Source organism: Camelus bactrianus, chromosome 26 (genome assembly GCF_048773025.1).
Source record: "Camelus bactrianus isolate YW-2024 breed Bactrian camel chromosome 26, ASM4877302v1, whole genome shotgun sequence".
NCBI lineage: Eukaryota > Metazoa > Chordata > Mammalia > Artiodactyla > Camelidae > Camelus > Camelus bactrianus.
Window position 1 is genome coordinate 11,765,613 of NC_133564.1, and position 18,367 is coordinate 11,783,979.

The following is an 18,367-nucleotide window of genomic DNA, read 5'->3' on the forward strand; positions in this document are numbered from 1 at the left end:
CCTCCTAACTAGAATCTTGTTGCCCTCAAATTCATCACCCAAACAGGCACTAGATGACAAAATGCAGGTGCCACAATGTCAGAGTACCCTTGTTTAAGACGCCAGAATGACACGTGGCGTATAAAACCTCTGTGATCCAGCCCGTGCTTTTGTGTCTGTACTATACGTCTCATAGATTAACCAGTTTGAAAATATTTAGCATGGTGCCATCCATTATGGTAGCTCCATAATTTAGCATGGTGCCTTCAAAACATCAGAGGAGGTTAATAAATATTACACATCCTAAATAATTCTTGAAGAGATTGGCCTCACTCCATGCCCACTGACACCATGCAGCCAGACTCAGACTTGTCTGGATGCTCTAGCAGCTTCCTCACTCTCCTTCCAATGCCCGACTCTTCCTCCTCTCCTTTGCTAAAAGCTACTTATCGCTCAGGTCTCAGTTTAAACATCCATCTCTTGATGCGGCAGTCCCTTACCCCCTTGACTGGGTTGAATTGTTTTCCCCTGCATGACCATAGCCTTGTTCCACTGCCCTCATCACAATGGTAATTACTTGTTTAATGTCTGTAACTTCCTCGGAGAAGCTCTCCCCAGTCCCCTTGACAAGGGGAAGTATCGGCATTAAACGTTCTCACAGGTCATGGTGGCTCCCTTAGCGTGCATCGCAGGTCAATAAGTATTTGTTGAGTTGAATTGAAAATACATCTCTAGTCTTCAAGGAACGCTGAGGTCTGGCTCTCGCAGGTCCCATATACTCCTAGCTAACTCTTTCACATCTTTTAAGTCTCAGCTCACATGTCAGCAGCTCAGGGAGCCTTTACTAATCAAATGTTGCCCCCTCCCCAGCTAGATTAGACCCCTGTTCTCAGTGCTCGCCTGGCACCTCATGCACAGCTCCATCGTGGCCCTTGCTAGAATGTATTACAGCGAGTTCTTTATGGGTCTGTCTTACTAGACAGTGGTTTCTTTGAGATTAGGTTTGATGCCTTCTTTTGTTTTTGGGGGGGAGGGGTGGTAATTAGGTTCATTTATTTATTTATTTTTTATTTAGCTGGAGGTACTGGGGATCGAACCCTTGACCTTGTGCGTGCTAAGCATGCACCCTACCATGGAGCCATACCCTCCCCAAGTTTGATGCCTTCTTCATGTTTTCTGTTCCAAGGGTACAGTTACCAACTCACATAGACACTCAATGACTATTTATTGAATGAATGGATGGATGCATACATGTCAGCTAGGAATGAGATGACCTCTTGCTGCTAAGTAATGTACCCTCTCGAAGGGGAATGAGGGACATCTCAGTGGCAAACCTGTATGGACTGAAGACCCAGGGCCCTCTGAGCCCTCCTCATATACCTCCCCACCCAGACCTCAACGTTATATGGACACAACCCTGAACTGGCTGAAATGGTTTTTGAGGAACCTATAAAATCAGTGCTCAAAAGAGAATTTAAACTGAGTTATAAAAAGTAAAGTTATATTTATTCTAATCCTAAATGTGTAGGCTAAAATTCTATCCATTAGATAAATACAGAGGTGTATAAGTATATAGTCTACCTGCCACAGGTAGACTAATGGTCCCCCAAAGATGACGGCGTCGCAATCCCCAGTGAGTGTGTTACTTTCTGTCGCAGAAGGGATCCCGCGGACGTGGTTAAGGCAACGATCTTGGGATGGGGAGTTTATGCTGGATTATCTGGGCGGACCCCATGGAATCACAAAGGTCCTAATGTAAGGGAGGCAAAAGGGTCAGAGTCAGAGACGCAGAGATACTGCACAGCTGGTGTTGAGGATGGAGGAAGGGCCAGGAGCCAGGGCAGGCAGGAGGCCCCCCTCAGCTCGAAAATCCAAGAAAATCAATTCTCCCTCAGAGCCTCCGGAAAGAACACAGCCTTGCTAACACCTTGATTTTAGCCCAGTGAGGCTTCTGACCTGGAGAACTATAAATCTGTGTTGTTTTAAGCAGGTAAATTTTTGATAATGTGTTACTGCAGCCATAAAAAAGTGCACATACATGACATGTATATGATACAGATTTGTATCTGTTTTGTATCTGCTAGCACTCCAGTCCTGTTGCTGTTCCCTTGGGTTATAGATACAGAGCTGGTCATCTGTATATGTTTCAAGAGAATCTGCTTTTATATCATGTATATAAATTCAAAAAGTAATTGTCCAGGAGAGGAGGAGGAGCGTGGTAGTGTTTACATACACCACTTTATTTGTGACTATACTTCCCTTACGTCTACATTGTCAGTGCGGAGCTGGAGAGGATTCAAATGTCTTTTCTAAAAAAAAATTATTAATAAAGTTTTCAAAAATTAATTTTCTGGACCTAGTAGAATCATATGAGATTTTTAGCAACTTGGAATATTTTAATATTTAATATGAAACATACCCCAAGTCCCGTACACTGCCCCCGTGTCAGAATACTTGGCTAATGAATGCAGTGAATCTCCTTTCCATCTAAGGTATTTTATTTTTAAATAGTCAAAATATTTGTGATTATGTCTTTTCTACGACTTCAAAGTAGATTTCTTGACCTTCTTTACTCATATTAAGGTAACATTGTTTTAAAAACAAAAATAATTACGTTGGTAAATTTCCCTGTTATAGCTGAACTATCATGATTGCTTTCATTGTAAAAAATAAAACTACCTTCCTCCCTGACAGCCAATCACATTCTTTCACAAAAAGATTTCCTCAAATTCTGCATAATTACATGGTACAGATTAAAGACAGCAAAGATAAGTCCCTTGGAATATTTACATAGTGATTAGTTGGCATGCTCAAATGACAAATGAAATACGCTTCAAATCACAACCAGACCGCATTACTTAATCATGGGTTGGGGGTATTGTTCTTTTTACTGGCATAATTGATTCCTTATTGTGTAACAAGAATTGTGCAGACAATTTATGTGAACCATTTATCATAACTTGCATCACATGTCATTTTTTAATATGGTCTTTCAGGAGGGTATGTGGTGAAGCCCACAGAAGACAAATATGAGAAGTGTGGTTTTTTTCATAGTTTTCTCAAAAAAGAAGTTAGTACTTGAAATATTAGTCTCTTAAAATATGTTGGGATTTTAGGTCAGAAAGTCTGAGGTTAATTTTATTTTTCCCCAAGGATTTATGATAAAAGAGAGAGAACTATCTTGATAATTTTTTTTTTTTTGGTTTTATAACAATTGGATTTGTATCCTGAAATTATATTAAGGAAGAAACAGCCTTAAGGATTTAACCTAGAGAAATGAATGAAAGAACTGAAATTCAACTTAATTGATTTAATATGAGTGAGTCTAATCTTCCTTCTAGTATAGACCTCTTAAGGATAGGACCACATAGATAATTCCCAGATGTTATACAATATTCATTTGTAATGACTATATTCAGTAGGATTATTAAGATTTAAGATATTCCCATGGTATTCCAAACAAGTTATTAAAAACATAACATTCCAGAGGTGAAGAATATATCAGCAATCCCAAAAAGTGTTATATCCTATTAAATATTTTAATTAAATATTAATAGATGATAAGAAAAATATACTGTGTCAAATATGTCTGAGAAATTCTTGATCTAAAATAGTGATTAGATATTTTCTTTACTACAGGACTTATCAGAGCCTTAAAATGAGTGCAGCAAATTTCCAAAAACAAAAAAGAGAGAGAGAAGAGATAATAACATGCAGTGCTTCGTCAGCTAGGAAATCATCCTGGTTCTCTTCACTTCACAACCCTGACCTGCGTCAGGTAAGGGGCTCTAAACTGAAATGATGGGAGTTTTATTCTTGCTTCCGACCAGGGGTGCTAGGTGTGGAGAATATGCGTTGACTTGAATTGTGGATCTAAACTGAAACTAACTTTAGTGAGTTAGGGCCCTCTCCGGCAGCATTCATTCATCCCTGTGTGGCATTAACCCCTGATTTTCAGAGGAATCTTCCTGTTTCAGTCACCCCTTATTCAGCACATCAGTGAGGGCAGATTCCCACCCTTGCGTGATGGAGGTGGCCAGACACGGGACACCTGACACTGGTCAGAGGCAGTCGACCACTCTCTCTGAGTCCCGTCTACTCACAATCAGGGAGGAAGACACTGCAGGCCACACAGGGCCACAAGGAGATTGCCCCGGGAGCAGAGTGAACAACCCGGGGCTGTGCAAGGCAGGTAGTACCGAGAGGCTTGGTGTCTCCAGAGGGTGGAGGTCCCCCGATTCCTGCAGAAGGATATGATTCGCTTGTCTGAATAATTCCACAGGCTGGTAGGGAGCTGAAATCCACGACTCGGGGCTAAGCAGGCACTGTACCCGGTCCTCTTGAGAAGGAAGGTGGTTTGCCGGGGTGACCTTATCTGCAGAGCAGAATCGGGGCGGGACCTTGTGGTTTAGCTGTGCAAGGCCCACCTGGTTTCAGATGTCAAGGCAGCACCTCATCTTGGGTATAATTCAGACCCGGCACCGCACTCCCTTTCATCCACACACAGAGCAGGTGGTTTAGGGAAGGCTTATCCAACCCCTGTTCCCAGCCAAAGCCATGTGACCAAGTTTACATTGGTCGCAGCCCCCAGGCACAGAGATGAATTCAGGGATGAGCTCATCACCCAAGTCAGGCCAGTGAAAGTCAGGCTAAGGATCTTTTACTGGGACTTCAGGGAAAGAGGTGTGCTATTTTTCAGTGCAGCTACTAACAGAGAGAGTGATGGGAGCCCAGTGCTCGCAGGGACCACGATGCAGAGCCTGAGAATGAAGCCAAAACAAAGCAGGACCCAGAATCGGGACAGAACCGGCCACTGACCTCGCCGGGTCTGTATCCAGTCAGGCCCCGCACCTCCCTACCTCTGGCCTTTCTGGGCATGCGAAACACACCTTTTCCATTTTTGATTAAGATAATTTGAGTTGAATTTTGTCACTTACAATATTAATAGTTCTAACTGATAAACTAATTCAAGTGAATGCCTGTAGAGCTATCCTGAATGGTTTCAGTAAGAAGCACTTCACTGTGTTACCTCTGGCAATACCTTTGAACTCGGCAATGCCCTCATTCATAACTAAACTAAAGCACAGCTTCCCTTTCGAAGTCACCTCATTGAATAGCTCTTCCTACAATGTTACTGTTGCGCAAGACTGACCAGCATCTCCACTATGACGCAGTCAGTAGACAATCTTCAATGATCATGTGCACAAAAATAAGAGCACGATGAGAAAGAAATGAAGGATAATTATTAATTAGTCGACATTAGAAGGAAATTGATTTGATCCATTCAGAGTCAATCGGGAGATCTCCATCTATTTATAATTTGAACAAATATTACAAAAACCTTTTAAAGACCCCTCATCTCAATAATATGAAATTAGAAATTAATTTTTAAGCTCTGAGCAAGCTGTGGTCAGTTCTCATCAATAAAGAAGGATATGTTGTAAAAGTGAAGGGCAAATCGATGTGATGGCTATTGCTGGGCGAATAACTGGAACCTAAGTAAATCCCATGTCAGAGCTTGTGTCTGTAACTTTTACTGTTTTCTCAAAGAAAACATTCGGGGAAATATCAACTCCCTCTTTGATATTTTCATCCAGGTAAATCCTGCAACTCACAGCCACTCAGCAGTGATTTGAAGCAGCAGAGCTGCTCTTAACATTTACACTTGCTTGATGAGAAAATGTTGAAATACTCACAAGTACACTTATTAAGTAAAAGAAATGGCGGTGCACACTGGCTGTCTCCAAATGTTGACAAAGGACACACAGTTGAAGGAGGCAAACACTTTCAAAATGCTGAGTCGGGTATGAAAAAAAAAAAATGAAACCAGGTGCCTAGTGTGTCTTCATACAGCCTCCTAATCTACACTTGTTTATCTATCGTAAGTGCATTTGATAAATATAAGAGGAAAATACGCTATCAGAAAGCAATTGAAATTGATTTGAATTTAGAGACTCACATTATCCATCACAGGGAGGCGGTGATAAGATGCCCCAGGGCACGAATTAGTCATTCCTGACCATTTGCCTCTGGTGACTCCAGGCGCAGAGGCAGTCACGTATGTAATGTATTTATCTGCTAATTTAGTCATTTACTTGATGGATATGAGGGAATTGCAGAGGAAGGTTATAATGATCCTGGCATATACTTTCCCAGCGTATCAGAAGACTTGCAATGAACGCAGCATATAAAACTTTTTAAATACATTGGAAGTACCGGAAGACGAATTCACTAATAGCACGATAAAAGCGTATCAAGCAGGAGAGGAGTGTGATTTCTTTAAAGTGCTAAGTATAGGTGCAAACAATATACTGAAGGTCATCTGAAAAGTCACAGTAGAAAGGAGATGTCTTTGAAATATTTGAAATGGACTTGGGTGGACCCGTACCTTCGTTTCTCTCACTTCATGCATTTGAGCTCCAGGTGGTGGAGGCTGAACAGGCTGGGGGTGAAGACTTGTGATTTGGAAGGAATTTCTTCCACCCTTTAAAGTCCATTTACAATCAACCCACTTTTGAACCATTTATCCCCCCTCTTCAGAATGGGAATTTCATAAAACATAGAAGGCCTTTTTTTCCTTCTTCTTTGAACAAAATTGTGACTCGGTGGTGTAGTATCTAGTAAGCACATTTTAGAAAAATCCTCTGGCTTCATGAACTTTAAACAAGTACTTATAAGACAATATGTAAAGTAAAACTATCCCTGCTGCGTGTAGGTTAACTGGATTGTTTCAGGGACAGACCTGACGGGAAGGTACTGTTTACTGCTTAGAGTGCTGTATGTTTTTATTAAAACACATAGACAATATAAAAGAGTCAGCATCTTAGTAATAACACTGCATTCCTTCAGTTGCTCTGAAAACAACTTATATTTTGTCATGGATAAGATTTACACGCTTAATTCTCTTGGATTAACTATTATATTTTTCACAAGTAAGGCTATTGTCAACATGGAATCAGAGCCAAGAGTCTTCCTGTACTTAAATGTAGAACAGTATTACTATGGTACAGATGAATGGCTTCCACTGGCTTAATAATGTTTAAGCTGCAAATAAATGCACGTGCTGTGTCTATGGGTTTGCAAATGCGAAGCAGGGGCTCCCTCTGCATAACCATCTGGGCACTGCTTTTGTCTTTTAGTTTTTCATAATACAGATAATAAAACCAAATTCTCTTCAAAATCAGAAGTTGATCATTGGAACATGAGGCTGATTACATGTAATACTGTATTTCCTATTCAGTAAATTTGAAATGATGGTAGTCACAGTCATACATGTGTTTTTGAGAAAATAATCTACTGTTAGGCAACAATGAAAAAAATACATGTGAATATCTTAAATATTGTAATTGCAAATGAAAAAAATACAGACAAGTTATTAGGCTGAAGATGATTTGGAAATATCACTGGCTAGTCTATCTTCATATTGCACAGGGGGCCACCAAAGAGAGAACATGCAAAAAGATTTGAAAGGTGTTCTAACAATAAGAAAGGAACATTAGTTATGTCCTATACCTAATGTCGCCAACAAATGGATGACTTCTGTGGATGAATTACCCAGTGGTGTAGCTCTCCACATGCTCGCCCTCAACTCCAAAGGCAGAAGTTTTGTTTTCTCTGCTACAGCCCATCCCTGGATCCTACCAAGTTGGCAACATCCAATCCTGCTTACATTTTTCATCTGCCTCCCTGCCCTGAGTTTCAAACTCAAAGCTGTGACATCATCTCTCACCTTAGTGTCCAGCTTGCTGACCTGAACCACACCCTTTAGACTTGCAAGACTTACAATCACAAGAGTCAACATTCCTACATCAATCTCTCTCTCTCTCAATCTCTCTCTCTGTCTTTCTGTCTACTCAGGCTACCATAACAAAATACCGTAGGCTGTGACTTGAACAACAGAAATTTATTTCCCACAGTTCTGGAGGCTGGAAGTCCAAGATCAAGGTCCTAGCAGGGTTAATTTCCTGGTAAGACACTCTTCCTTGCTCACAGATGGCGCCTACTTGCTGTGTCCTCTGATGATGGAGGGGAAGAGAGAGCCAGCTTTCTCGAGTCTCATCTTAAAAGAACGCTAATCCCATCATGCAGGCCCCACCCTCATGACCTTATTTGAACTTAATTACCCCCCAAAAGTCCCATCTCCAAATACCATTGTATTGGGGGTTAGGGCTTCAACATATGAATTGGGGGTGGGGGCTGGGGGAGACACAACTCAGTCTGTAATGTTCTTTCTCTTCTCTATGTATCTATGTATCCATCCATCTATCCACCATCCAGCTAGCTAGCTAGCTAGCTAGCTATCTACAGATACATAGCTTGTTATTCTCCAGAGAACGCTCACTAATACATTTTAGCATTCCTGGAAAATCTAAATTCCAAAATGGCTCTCTCTGACCAAATCCTACTCCAGATCACCGACTGTGTCACTGTCACTTCAGCTGTTCCCCACCTGCAGTAGCCTTCCAGTCCCGGGGCCACTTTATTCTTGCAAAACTGTCAGCTTCCTTCCGGCTTCAGTTTCCAGCCTCAGCTAAGCACTCAACGCTGCCACTGTAATTTCCTCAGAAGTTATTCCATCATTTCACCTCATCCTTCAAATCACTAAGGTTATCAATAGCTTTTATTTTACCCAGACAATCAGTACTCTTCTGTTCTGTAAGATCTTTGTGCCTTTTGACGCTGTGGATTCTCCTGATTACGCTGTGTCCCTCGACACGATTGCTGCCAACGCAAAGAGTGTGTAAGCATCACTTCCACCACAGGATGCATCCTGCCTGGAGGTCATGGACCTTCACTTAGCTTGGCGCTCCAGTGCCTAGCACTGTTTCTGGGGAGTAGTATATGCTTAATAAAATCTCACTGAACCAATGAACCCTCTCATGAAGAAACATTATACCCCGGTTGATGATGACACAAATGATAGAGAGAAATGGGTTATTATCATTAAATTAGAAATGTTGAGGACAAGGTATGCAGTTAACAATAATACTGCTTCCTTTTTATTTGTGATCAGTGGCAGCAAAGAGTTCCCTTAGCCCCTGAGAATAATGACGTAGAAACGCCATGCACTTCATTCCATCCTACAAGCTAAGCAAAAGGTACATGAACTTACTGTGGAACAAATCTTGTAGGAAAAGTACCATCTCATAGTCTTTAAAATACATTCTCACCAAACATGGTGTCTAAAGAGACAGCCTGGTTCAGAGGGACGCACGCCTGACGGGGAACAGCAGACCTCACTGTGGCTCTGGTTCTGTCTAATTTGCTGTGTTTTCAAAGAGAAGGTAGTTAACGTCCTTAAAATTCAATGTCATTCCTGGAGAAGGGATTGAATTTGATTATTCCTAAGGTCTCTTTGAGCTCGAAATTTCTATTCTAGTCTAGTGAGACTTAAATTTTTAAAGGCCTTACTTCTTACTTACTTTTTTAAAAATGTAAAAATTGCCATTCAGCACTTTCCTTTGCCAAAAAAAAAAATGTTTCTTTGTCAGCATTTCAGGGTATTTAAACATAATCCTTTATGCACTCTAACACACGCAAAAAATGCTAAATGCCTGGGGTTTTTTTCACTTCAACTGGATGTTACAATATTTTATGACAGATTATCATATCAAACTAAAACAATGTAAATGCAGGTATGTAATATGTACTAACGCCTTGTACTTATAAGAGCACTTTAAATTTATGTTGAGAATGATGTCCATTTGCCTTACTATTTTGGTATTCTCAAATGAGGATTAAACTACTGCCACTGTTAACATAATTCAGCACTTCCTATCGGATTTATAGAAGAGCATACCATGAAAAAAAGTTCTCAATACAAAAAAAGAATATTCCTAATCCTTAATCAATAGACAGTACTATGGGCAATACTTAATGTAGTCATGTTATACAAGTATGATGAAATTGATGCTTTAAAAGTCAGGAACCAGGACAGAGTATGAAATGTCACACAAAACTAATTAAATGTGATAATTTGGTTTAACTCTCTTAGTCTGTCTTCCTGTCTGTGAAATCAAGGGCTTACATTGGACGATTTGAGATGAAGTATTTTGGGACTCCAAAGGAAAGGAGGGTAAGAAATGAGTGATGGTGGGGGTTAAGGTAGCCCCTGAAACACACCCGATTGTCGTAGGAAAGAGACAGAACTCCCAGGCAGAAAGTACAACTCAGATACGTCCTGACTCATCTCTTATTTAAATGATAGAGACAAAACAAATGTTAAAAGTCAACCTGCATAATCTGATGTTTTAGCTACTAGTCAAATGGGGCTGTTAAAAATTTCATTTTAAATTAATTTAAATTAAATTAGAAATTCATTTCCTCAGTCACACTAAACACAGTTCAGGCACTCAGCAGCCATGAGTGGCTACCACATTGGACAGTTCAGATACAGAACATTTCTATCATAACAGAAGGTTCTATTGGTCAGCAATGCATCTGCATAATAATAGCAGAATGGGGACAGGGAAATCCAGTGTCTATTTGAGTATAATATGGTCTGTATCTCGCTTAAGAAAGTTAGAAAAAACTTTAGACTTTATTTTTTAAAATTAAGTACATTTGTGGGGAAAAAAATAATAATAAGATCTATATTCCTCTCCATGCATGCAGAGAAAAAGAAGGGTGTGTAGAAAATTATCTGTCAACCCAAAAGAAGTCACAGAAGGAGAAAAATTATGGGCAAAAGGTAGATTTGTTAAGCCACAAGAAACACACACACACACACACACACACACACACACACACACAACACAACACATATTGATTTAAATAAGGAAGATGTTTATTTTATGCTCACATTAATCACATGAATGTCCAAAGATAAGAAGTCCAGAGCTTGGTTCAATGCTATCCTGAGAGATTATTCAGTTCACCATTCAGCCATCCCTAGGATGTGGTCCTTATCCTTATGGTCTAAGGACGAGTTCATATAGCAGGTACAAAAATGCTGGAAAGGGCAAAGAAAAAGAAGCAAGAGATCTCTAATAAAGACTCTGGAAGGCTGTATACATTATATCCCACTGTCCAAAATATAGTTACTTACTCAAACTTAACTCCAGGGTGGCTGGGACATGTGATATTTACTGCAGTCAGCCATGTGCCCAGCTAAGAGGTCTGTTCACTCAGAAGGAAGGGAGAATGGTTATTGAGAGACACTGCCAAAGATAAAAACACAAAAGAAAATATTTTTAAAAGCTATATCAATAATTATAATAAGTATGAATGGATTAAACTTTTATATGAAAAGATAAAAATTGTGACTACTATCTAACCCGTCTATAAACTTCTTGCAAAGTCTATATATGAAACAAAAACATGCAGAAAGGAAGAAAATAAAAGAATGGGAAAGGTATACTGTACTAATAATAATTAAAATAAGGATATTCTAGTAATGTTAAATTTAGAAAAAATAATATTAAAGGCAAAGGCATTTATAGGGATAAAAACAACACAGAATCTTCCATGAACAGAAACACTATAAGCTTGTATGCACCTAACCACACATCTTCAAAATTCATAAAGCAAAACCAGAAAGAATTAGCAGAAAGTGATAATTCCACATAGTGGGAAATTTTAAAACAACTATAACAGAAGCTGATTAAACCAAATAATCAAAGAGTTAGTGTTCAATGGTGTCTTTCCTAGTACATATGTAGAAATCCTGTATACAAACAACATAAAGTATGTACTTTTTGGTTACATTTTTATCTTCAAATAATTTTAAACTTACAGAAATTTGTCAGAAATAGCACAAATAATCCAAAGAGTTTCATACACCCCTCACCTGGCTTGCTTTTATGTTAATATCTTGCATGAACATAATTATGACGAGTAAGAAATTAGTACAACACAGTTAAGGACTTAATTCGGTCTTCTGCAATCTGTGAGTTTCTCAGTCTTTTCCTTGTCTTTCGTGAACCTCGCACTTTTGGAGAGCACTGGTCAGTTACTTTGTGTGTCACAGTCCGGGTTTGTCTGATGTTTCCTCGTGATCAGGTAGAGTTTGTGCATCCTGGGCAGGAATACCGCGGTTCCGCTGTGCCTTTATCAGTGCTTCCTGTCAGGGAGAACCCATAGACCTTATTATCGGGTATGTCACTTGCTGAAGCTCGTGTCTGCCACATTGTTTCACCAAAAAGTTATGATTTTTCCCCTTTTAAGAAAATATCTTAAGGGAAACATTTGGAGACCAGGCAAAACGTCCCTGTTTCTCTCCTCATTTTTGCCTAGTACTTTGTGCACTGGCCAACTCTTGCCTGAAATAACTGATTACTGTGGTGATCCACTATTTCTCTCTCTTTTATGTGTATTAATTGGAATTTTTCTGTCAGAGAGCCATTCCTTCTGCCTGCCTACTTATTTATTTGTTCATATTAGTATGGATTCATGGATTTTTTTCTCTAGGTTAAAATCCAATACTATCATTATTTATTTTGTATCTCAAATACAAAATATTTGGTCACTGGGACCCCCTCAGGTTGGCTCTTTTGCCCTTTCAACCTGCCCCATTCCCTTTTGAGACCTTCCTAACTTTCTGACACCAGACAATGCTCCAGGCTCAGCTCTGTTTTCCTTGCTTCTGCCTTAGTACGTACCACTTCTCCAAGGAACCTTAAGAATGGTTTAAAGGTTGTTGTCAGAATTATCTTTTAAATTTCATGCTGCCGGAATTGTTATTTCTCCACAATTTTAGCTGCGGGGCTGTTTGTGCAGCCTCTGCACAGAACATCTGCACTGTTAAATGGACATTCATTTTCAATTAGAGCTGTTGAAGGAGAAAAGCGCCTTGAAGGAAGTTAAATATCTAAAAATTAGAGTTCTTAGTCCTCTTCGTTTAAATTTTCAAATACTGTATGCTGAACAGTTGCACAAAGATCAGAATTATCATGGAATCTCTAGCATTCTGCTTTGCATTACTTAAATTGTATAAACATTTGTTTGTTCAAAAAGTATTGAATATTCTTTCTTAAGTAGCTGACATACTCTCTGTTAATATTCTAATTTCATCCTCAAATTCTAATTTAACTCTCAAATTTATTGTCCCACGTGTTTAACCATTTGAAAGTTTATAATAGTTTTTTCCCTGATATTAATATTTTACAGTCATTTTTAGTTAGTACAACATTGTGGTTTTACAACAGTAAATAAACATTTTTATTTCCAAATAACAGATTTTCATCACAAAACAGCATAAGAATATTCTTTCTGAGTAACTTCTAGACTATTCACATATATTTGTAAATGAATATTCAAATATTCACAATAAATCAAAATAATAGGTCTTATTTATATTACTGACATTGTAACCCTGTTTAAATATGAAAGAAACCTGTGTGATCACAGAATTATTGATCATACTCAAGTTCAGGGATGCCAGAAATTATATTGAAGTTGGCTTGCAGCTGTTTAGTCTGTTAAGGACCAAGGTTGAAGCCCCACTAAAAACTGGTTTTGGCCAAATATCAAAACCAAATAGAATCTCCATGCAACTCTAATAACTGGAAATAAATCTAACATAAATTATAACAACATGCAGAACAATATTAGTAAGGACTTGCATTAGGAAATAAATCATGCTCATGGTTGAAAAGCCACAATATTATAAAAATATAATTCTCTCTAAATGAATTATTAGCTTCAAGTCAATCCCAAGAAAAATTCCAGTTGGGTTTTTCATAGAACTTGACAGTCTTATCCCAAATTCACACAGGAGAACAGTGAGACAAAAATAAGTTTAAAAGAAATAAGGAAGAACAAGACAAGGGTTTCCAAAGCTATCCTGAGGAAGAGCAATCATTTTCTAATTTGAACAATGATGCCGCACGGGTTTGCATGGCTTAGAGGGTCTTGTCCTAACAGATGACAAGCCTCGGTATAAGTGTGTAAATTAGACCCATGCCATAGAATTTAGAGGACAAAAATAGACCCATGAATACTTAGCAAATTAATACAGGACAGAAGGAGCATTAAAAATAAATGAGGAGTTTGTGTTTCAATAACTCTTACAGTGAGAATAAATTTTATTATACATATTAAAAAGAAAATTAGGGATATAGCTTGCAGTCCCTGCCAAGCGAATGAGACTTACTCTGTAAAGATTTTGAAAGAAAACATAGTAGATATTTTTGTAGCTGCAAGGTAGAGAAAGATTTCTTAAACATCACTCAAAAGCTCACAATATGAAAGAGAAGATTGACCAGTTTGAATACTTTAAAATTTTAAGTCTTCAACTAGAGACCATATACAAGTGAAAAGACTAGTTGCCAGTTGGGAAAGGCTATTTGCAATTCATGTAATTGACCAAGAATTAGTGATAAGAATATATTAAGCGCTCATACTAGTTAATAAGAAAGTAGACCAACAACTAAAAATGTGAGAAAAAAATGAATAGGAAATCCAATGACAAACCCATGTCCAATAAATGTCTAGAAAGATTCTCATGTTCATCTCTACGTAGGAAGTTAAAAAAACCATAGTAAAATATTATTTCCTATCCATCAGAATGACAAAACTGGAAATGTTTGATGATGTTAACCATTGGGATGGCTGTGGGAAAATAGGAAACTTCTATATGCTGCCTAAAGTGTAAGGTTGTACAAATACCCTGGAGGGGGACATGGCACTATCCTGGTAAAGCTGTAGGAGAGCACATTCGAATGTGTAAGTAGGTCCTCTTCTGGAAAAACCCAGCACGTGTGGTATGTAGACATGCAGTGGAACAGTCATGTTTATGACAGTGAAACAGTGGACAGACTCTTAACTGCTCATTGAATAAATTGTGATGTACTCCATCAAGAGCATAATGAACTCATCTACAAAACAGAAACAGCCTCACAGGCATAGTAAACAGACTTCTGGTTACCAAAGGGAGCCGGGGTGGCAAGGGATAAATTGTGAGTTTGAGATTTGCAAACATTAATTACTATCTATAAAATATATTTAAAAAAAACAAATTTCTTCTGTATCACACAAGGAACTATATTCAATATCTTCTAGTAACCTAGAATAAAAAAGAATATGAAAATGAATATATATGTGTGTGTACGACTGAAATATTATACTGTACACCAGAAATTGATGTGTTGTAACTGACTATACTTCAATTTTAAAAAGCCCATAATGTACAGTACCTAAAAATGACTCAGGCAGGGAAAACACGGTGAAAACTCAAAAACAGAATACTGAAAAATAAAGGCAGGTTAAATAATGATATTCACAGTCTCATACTATTTGTAAAAAAAAAGACTGGAAATATACAAAACATTACATAGTGTGTATTGATTGATCTTAGTGCAGTAATGGGATAAATGCATACGTGAAACTGCCAGGCATTCTGATGAACAGGGTATGAATGAAGGGCGGGAAGGCAGACTGAGAAAGGTCGCCAAGTACTGCAGTTCTTTGTGTGATCTTTTATTTCTTTAAAAAAAAAACAAACCTGTATATATCCCATTGTTAAAGATTTGATGAAGGTTAATGGTGTCTTCTTGTGCGATGATTATATTGTTTCGGTACTCTCTGTAGGCTTAAAAAAAATTGCTGATAAAAATAGAAGTTTTATCATCTTCATTGAATAAAGAATGATAATAGAGCCAGAATTAATGTAACTATCATGGTAAACACAGATGCAGGACAAAGCACATAAGTCAAAAATAAAATGAAAGGAGTTACAGCGAGCACCGCACAGCTTTCCTGCTGTGTATCTGTAAAATGCCACCTTTGACTAATAAAGAAGGTTGCATGGAAGTGAAGCACAGACGCCTTCTAAACCAATCAGCAAACGAGGAGGTAATGTCATTTCCATTGTGTGCTCAGGAAATAAGTTTCCTGTCAAAAATAAAAGCCCCTTGTCCAGAACTAAAATAGCATGGCCATAATGTCCTAACGGCTTAATGAATCTAACAGCAAAGATTAGAGGTTCCTCTGAAATGTGTGAATTAGCAAAACTAGGTCTGATGTTGTAAAGTTGTGTTTGGGTAGGAACAGAGACTTCATTTTTTAAGAGTGAAAATTGAAAGTTAACATCGAGTTATCCTATGAAGAGCATGATACTTGAAATAAATAATCTCTAGTGACGTAAGTAGCCAGTTGCAATGATTTTAATTTGCCAGAGGCATTTATTTCACAGGTAACTGTGATGATTTTCCCTAGGCTTCCCATTGTACTTTCAAGTACGTAAGTTCTGATATTAGCCCAGTGCCAACGTTTCATCTATTTATAAAATCTCATGGACCCCGTTGCCATTTAGCAGAGCAAATACCCATTTGTAAACAAAACAGTGATACATTATAATAGCCAGAGGGCAGAGCTTTGCCTGGACAGAGATTCATCATTTCTTAATGTGGCACACCTCAATGCTTGCACTGTCATCAGGCAGTCTGAAAGGTGCTGGCCAGAGACAGATGACCTAAGCAATGGCTGGAACTTGATCACAGCATCGGCACCTGCAGGTTGACACACACGCAGGGGAAATACTGCTTTCACTCTCATCCATGCTTATGGTTGGCCAAGTTATAACCATGTTTGGACCAGAGGACTTGTCAGAGAAAACTGCAGTCGTGTTCTGTATCAGTAATTGTATGACCTGTTGACATGGTGTGGACAAGTACCACATCAAAAATAATTCCCTTGACTATCTAGCAGAAGTGGGCTTGCCCAATCACGTGGTACTTCTATTTTTAATTTTTTTGAGGAACTGCAATATTGTCTTCCATAGCGGCCACGTCATTTTACATTCCTACCAGAAGTGCACAAGGGTTCCAATATCTCCACATCCTCAAACTGATAATCAGGATCTCAAAGAGGTATCTGCATCTCCATGTTCACTGCAGCATTGTTGACAACAGCCAAGAGATGGAAACAACCTAAATATCTATCAACAGATGAATGAATAAAGAAAATATGTATATACAAACAATGGAATATTATATAATCTTGAAAAAGAAGGAAAGCCTGCCATATGCAACATGGATGTGCCTGTAGGACATGAGGCCAAGTGCAATGAGCCAGTCACAGAAGGACAAAGATGGCATGATTCCACGACCTACAAGATCTAAGACAATCAGACTCAGAGAAGCAGAGAGTAGAATGGTGGTTACTAGGGGCTTGGGGTGGTGGAAGTGGGGAGTTAGCTGTTCTACGAGTATACAGTTTTATCTCTACAAAATAAATTCCAGAGATCTGCCATGCAATATGGTGCCCACAATTAACAATACTGTTTTGTGCTCTTAAAAATGTAAGCGGGTAAATCTCAGGTTAAGTGTTCTTACCAGAATTTTTAAAATCAGTCACTTGCAAATCAGCTGTAAACATTATGCAACAATATATAAATGGGTTTATCAAGACAGCCTTTTACTGACTATATGACACACGGGAGCCCTCAAATGGAAATCTAGAAATAAAATAACTTGATCCTTGTCACATATGCATTTAATGTCAAACCTATCCCCAAAGGTCCACCGTACCTTTTATTTATGCCACCAGCAATATACATCTATGAGATAAACGAATCAAAGAAAATGATTTTTTGGTTTTCTTCTTTTTTTCCAGAAAAATGCTTTTCTTCCTATTATTGATTTGATAGTCTGACGAAAATATATTTTGCTGGAAAGTGCCTCTGTTTGGACCAAAGAAGATTTTTCTATTCATATAATGTAGCAAGTTCAGTAATTTCACTAAGTATCAGAAATGACAGCGTGAGCACCGGGAACAAAGCATTATAAGGTAAAGATACAGCTTCTTCATATTCCAAAAATAGCTGAGTTGTAAATTTTAGCACCATGGTTGATGCACATTCATTTCATAACTCACTATTTATATCCTTTTCAGAGCTTTTTGCATGTATATAAAATTTGAGAATATAGAATTTAATAAAATACAAGGCAGTGAGTGAATTTTTAATGTAAATTTTGTTGTGAGCTTTATCAACCAAAGCCATTAAAAAGGCTGTTTCTTTACCAGTGAATTAATGATAGAAGGACGGCCGGTGTAAACCACTCTGCCGACAGGCTGATAATGGAAGCGCAGTTGAAGCAGTAAAGCTTGCCAGCCGCTGATGAGACCCAGGAGAGGGTCCCTAACAGATGTTTCCCTGAGCAAATATATACTTTGCCTCCTCTGATTATGATGGCCTTGAGAATTCGTGATTTGATTCAACATTCAGCTCCTCTTCAGCAGGCTCATAAAAATATGATTCTTACAAAGACTGGATTCTAAATTTTCCTTTCTGAAGAACCAATATATAACATATTTATGGCACTCAGTCCCATATGGTGAAGCCGTGGTCCAGCAGCACTGTTTATAACACTATAATTAAAGTTGTGTCAGCACTTTATTATGAACAAAAGGAGGCAGAGCCTTTCTGTTTTTGTTTTTGTTTTCGTTT

The 18,367-nt window shown here is 38.4% G+C and overlaps 1 protein-coding gene across 9 annotated transcripts in view; it reads left to right on the top strand.

Annotated features, from left to right (window-relative positions):
• NEIL3 (nei like DNA glycosylase 3) overlaps positions 1–18,367 on the top strand; it is a 357,474-nt gene that overhangs the window by 271,786 nt on the left and 67,321 nt on the right. For 8 of the 9 annotated variants that reach the window (XM_074353672.1, XM_074353677.1, XM_074353676.1 and 5 more), the window contains 2 exons: positions 3,619–3,757; positions 17,533–17,706. The gene's annotated coding sequence lies outside the window, so the exon portion shown is untranslated. The remainder of the gene's footprint in view (positions 1–3,618; positions 3,758–17,532; positions 17,707–18,367) is intronic. The other variant, XM_074353678.1, reaches the window with a different exon arrangement.